Source organism: Arachis hypogaea, chromosome 14 (assembly GCF_003086295.3).
Source record: "Arachis hypogaea cultivar Tifrunner chromosome 14, arahy.Tifrunner.gnm2.J5K5, whole genome shotgun sequence".
In the NCBI taxonomy this organism is placed as follows: Eukaryota; Viridiplantae; Streptophyta; class Magnoliopsida; order Fabales; family Fabaceae; genus Arachis; species Arachis hypogaea.
This window is the reverse complement of record NC_092049.1, coordinates 77,379,431-77,384,860: the sequence shown is the minus strand read 5'-3', so window position 1 is coordinate 77,384,860 and position 5,430 is coordinate 77,379,431. Positions and strand designations below refer to the sequence as shown.

Sequence of the window (5,430 nt, the reverse complement as noted above, 5' to 3'; positions counted from 1 at the left end):
ATTCATTATAAAAACCACTTTTAGTGATTCATTTTGTACCTCACAACATTTTACATTAGAAATTCTATTTTCTATGGCATGAGTCTCTAAACTCCATGGTTGGGGGTGAGGAGCTCTGATGCCAAGGCATCTTAGGCTAGTTTCACTAGCATTTTTCTGTTAGTTTTAGTTGTTTTATGCATTTTCTTGAGCTTAAAGTAACCAAAAATGGTTAAAAGAAGAACAAAGCAATGAACCATCCAAACAGTATGATTTTAATGCAAATTCCATGAGTTTTAGTTATATTACTTGAATGCTATGAATGGAAGATTTCTCATGAAATTTTGCATGACTTTGATGCAATTGTTTGGATGATTTCAGGGAAGAAGAGGCTAAGCAAGGAAGCAACAAAATCAATAAAGGAAGCTTGAATATCACATGTGGAGTTTAAGTTCCAGTTTAAGCCTAAACTGGAGCTTAAACGCCAAAATCATGAAGGCTAAGAAATGCTGGAATTGAAGTTTAACCTCCAGTTTAACCTTAAACTGGAGGTTAAACGCCAGAATGAAAAGTCTCACCAAAGAAGCATTCCACGTTTAACCTCCAGTTTGACCTCAAACTGGAGGTTAAACGCCAGAATGAGAATGCCACTCAGGAAGGAGTTCCACGTTTAACCTCCAGTTTGACCTCAAACTGGAGGTTAAACGCCAGAATGGGAAAAGCACCAGGGAGCCATTCCACGTTTAAGCTCCAGTTTGACCTCAAACTGGAGCTTAAACGTGTTCGACCAAGTTTTCTCCTCCAGGGTTGCTCTCTCCATTTCCACGTTTAAGCTCCAGTTTGACCTCAAACTGGAGCTTAAACGTGTTCGACTCCTCCAGGGGCTACCCTTCTAAGCTTCCACGTTTAACCTCCAATTTAACCTTAAACTGGAGGTTAAACGTGTTCGACCTCCAGGATGCCTCCTTCCATTTCCACGTTTAACCTCCAGTTTAACCTTAAACTGGAGGTTAAACGTGTTCGACCTCCAGGGCTGCCTTTCCTAGCTCCACGTTTAAGCTTCAGTTTAACCTTAAACTGAAGCTTAAACGTGTTCGACTACATGACTCTCCAGGGCTGCCTTCTTCCATTTCCACGTTTAAGCTTCAGTTTAACCTTAAACTGAAGCTTAAACGTGCTTCTACAAAAGGCCTCACTGGAAATGTCTGGCGTTTAAGCTGCAGTTTAAGCTTAAACTGCAACTTAAATGCCACTCTTGGAAAAGGTTTCTGGGCCAAAAATATTGTGGTTTAAGTTAGTCTTTGAGCACAAACATTAACTTAAACTTACTCTGGTATGAAACCCAATTGAATATCATGGTTTATGGGATTGGGCCTGAAGGATTGATGAGTTTGAAATCTCAATTTATTGAGTCATGTGTCATTATTTGATTATTACTAAGTTGGCTCAATGAATGTTACAGAATTTGGATCAACAGCCTCATCAAGATTATGGATCATAAACCCAAGGCAAAAGGAAAGCATGGAGAGGCCTCAAAGCCCAAGAAACACAACAGAAGCTCAATATAGAAAGTGTATAAATAGGATAGAATTTAAGTTAGAGAGGACTTTTACCTTCACTTTTAGCTAGTTTTCATATCTTTGTAATTGAATTCAGAGCTATGACTCACTAAACCCCCTTTCATTGGGTTAGGGAGCTCTATTGTAATTCAATGAATCAATAATAGTTTATCTTCTTCTTCAATCTTTTCTCTTGAATTTTGTTAGAAAGCTTCTCGATCTAATTCCATTGGGTAGTTGTCTTGGGAAAGAAACTACCCATAATTGGAATCCTTCGGAACCTTGGGAAAGGAATGGAGGATTCATGCTAGAGAAGCTTTCTCACAGTGAATTGGATTGGGGTTTGGATGGATATTGTGACATGTAATCCTACCAAATTGTGGTTCATGAAACTGTGTGGTATAATCAGTGATCGAGCATCATCTCTTCTTATGAACATTTAAACCAAGGGATTGGGAATTTGTTCATTTTTAGAGAGAATTGGTGAGCCAAGGGATTGGGATCCAATCATATAAGATTGCCAAGCAAAATTCAATGAACGCATTGGTTGAGGAAGAGATATACATGTTTTGATTCGGAGATCTCAATATCTCCTAACACCCAATGAATTCCCCATTTCTGATTTCCATCTTCTCTTTACATCCTACAATTCAATTCATGCAATCACCCCCATTCCCTTTTAATTTCAGCAATTTAGTTTCTGCTCTTTAATTCATGCAATTTAAGATTCCGCCATTTCAATTTCTTGTCATTTACTTTTCCCGCCAATTTTACATTCCGCAATTCTATTCTCAATCTTGATTCCGCTCAACTAGAACACACTTCTAATCCGAATTGCTCACTCAACCAATCCTTGTGGGATTCGACCTCACTCTATTGTGAGTTTTTACTTGACGATAACCGGTGCACTTGCCGGAAGGAATTTTGCCGATCGTGCAATTTCCTAAATCGTAGCATAACTAGTTTATGTGCATCAAGTTTATGGCGCCGTTGCCGGGGATTGGTTTTCGATTGACAATTCTCAAATTGGAAGTTAACTAGATTGAGCATTTTTTTTGTTTTGATTAATTCAGTACAAGTTACTTGTTGAATTTTAATTTCTGCACCCTGTTACATGCTTTCTTTCTTTATGCCTTTAAATTCAAGCAACTAACTCACTGACTCACTAACTGTTTGAATTAATTCCTCAATTGCTCTAACCATACTCTTCCATTAACCAAGAGTATTTCACTTGTTTGTGCTTGTGTTGTGTTCTTGTATGACAGGTAGGAGAGGAGAGACATCAACTCCTCCATATACCGAACCAGAGAGGACCCTTCATAGACTGAGAAGGGAAGCAAGAGGGAAGAGAGTAGTGGGAGAAGAGGAATCTGAAGGAGAATCTGAGGACAATTTTGAGGAAGCTTTAGATCTCAACATGGATAGAGAAGTTCATAACCATGAGAGAGCTGATGGAAACAATGCCATTCCTGAGAGGAGGGTTCTTAGTTCATACATAAACCCAACCTCTGGGAATTGTGGTAGCAGCATCCAGAAACCACCCATTCAGGCCAACAATTTTGACTCAAACCACAGCTAATATCACTTGTGGAGAATCATTGTTCATTTGGTGGGAGTGCTAATGAAGATCCCAACCAACATCTCACAAAATTCTTGAGAATTTGTGACACTGTGAAGTCCAATGGAGTCCAGGAAGATGCCTATAAACTGCTTTTGTTCCCATTTTCACTTAGGGACAAGGCAGCTAAGTGGCTGGAATCATTCCCAAGAGGGAGTCTAACAACATGGGATGAGGTGGAAAGCAAGTTTCTGGCACGTTTCTACCCCCCACAAAAGGTCAATAGGCTTCGATCTGAGGTTCAGACTTTTAGACAACAAGATGGTGAAACTCTCTACGAGGCATGGGAGAGATTCAAGGATTTGACAAGGAAATGCCCACCAGACATGTTCCATGATTGGGTGCAATTGCATATTTTCTATGATGGACTCTCTTATGAATCAAGGAAGGCTGTAGACCATTCATCAGGAGGTTCATTGAACAGGAAAAAGACTGTGGAAGAGGCCATTGAAGTGATTGAGACAGTGCTGAGAATGAGTACTACTATGCATCAGAAAGGCACAACACTAAGGGAGTCATGGAGCTGAACCATGTTGATACAATTCTAGCCCAAAACAAGGTGTTTGCCAAGCAACTAGCAGAGCTACCAGGCAATAGAACAAATCAAGTGGCTGCAATACACACACAAGATCAAGAGGAAGTAAGCATTGAAGGAGGTGATTGGGAAGAGGCCAACTATGTGGGAAACCAACAAAGGCAATCATATGATCCACATTCCAACACTTACAACCCAGGATGGAAAAATCACCCAAACTTTGGGTGGGGAACCAACAAACCCAACCACAAAACCACAAACCTTACAACCACAACCACATAACAATTCCACATACCAAAATCCAACCAAAGATCATACCAAGCCACACAAAACACTTACTCCCAACCACCATATCATGGCCAAAATAATCAACCTACCCAACCTAATCCGAACCAACAATTTCAAGATCAATTAAACCGGATAGAAGGAATGTTGCAACCATGAGTCAAGACATAATGAATTGAAAGCTTTTAAGGAAGAAGTAAATTCTAACCTGCAAAACCAAGGAGCAGCCATCCAGAAGCTAGAAAATCAAATTTTGTATTTGCTAAGCAAACCCTGGGACAAGCGTTCTCATGCTGCCAAGGCTATTGCAAGGGAAGAATGTAAGGCCATCACCCTCAGAAGTGGAAAGAATCTAAAGGAGATCTCAAGGGAAACCAAGAGGATGAAGCAAGGAAATGTGAAAGACGAGAACAAGGACAATCTTTACACAGTCGCAACAAAAGAAAAAGAAAAAGAGGTCCTGAAGCCTATACACCTAAAGCACCATATCCTCAACGTTTGATGAAAAGTGAAAAGGATGGTCAATTCTCCAGGTTCTTGGAGATTTTCAAGAAGCTCAAATCAACATTCCGTTTGCTGAGCAATAGAGCAAATGCCACTCTATGCAAAATTCTTAAAAGAATTAATGACCAAAAGAGAAGCTGGAGAAATGAGGAAACTGTGTTGTTAACTGAAGAATGCAGTGCCATCATTCAGCACAAATTGCCTCAGAAATTGAAGGACCCAGGCAGTTTCCAAATCCCCTGCATCATAGGAGAAGTCATGGTGGAGAAGGCCTTGTGTGACTTAGGGCCAGCATCAATTTGATGTCGCTAACAATGATGAGAAGAATGAAGATTGAGGAAGCCAAACCAACAAGAATGGCCCTCCAATTGGCAGATCGAACTTTTAAATTCCCTCATGGGATAGTTGAGGATTTGTTGGTGAAAGTGGGAGATTTATATTTCCTGCTGATTTTGTGGTGTTAGATATGGAGGAAGAAGCCAAAGCTTCAATAATTCTGGGAAGACCCTTCCTAGCTACTGCTGGAGCCATCATAGATGTACAAAAGGGTGAACTCACTCTTAGACTACATGATGAGAAATTGGTGTTTAATGTATTCAAGGCAATGAGCTATCCATCAGAATCACTAAGGGAATGCATGAGGGTTGATGTAGTGGACATTGCAGTACAAGAAACTTTTGAGGAAATAATAAAGGAAGTGGCAGAGGAGGAGTTCACCAAGGATATTGAAGTTAGTGATATCAAGGGTGCTGACACAACCATGCTAAGCATGCCAGAGAGAGTGAAAGAAGAAAAGGAAGCACCAAAACCTGAGCTCAAAGCATTGCCCCCGAATCTCAAGTATGCATACTTGGGTAGTGATGAGAGTCACCCTGTTATCATTAGCTCTGCCCTGAGCCAAGAACAGGAAGAAGAATTGATCAAGGTGCTGCAAACTCATCAAGATGCCA

General features: G+C 40.3%; 1 non-coding gene across 1 annotated transcript; it reads right to left on the bottom strand.

Moving 5' to 3' along the window:
• Positions 1–3,380: 3,380 nt before the first annotated feature.
• Positions 3,381–3,484, bottom strand: LOC112746770 (small nucleolar RNA R71). The gene has a single exon (XR_003174634.1). It is a non-coding gene; the product is annotated as a small nucleolar RNA R71 (small nucleolar RNA).
• Positions 3,485–5,430: the final 1,946 nt, after the last annotated feature.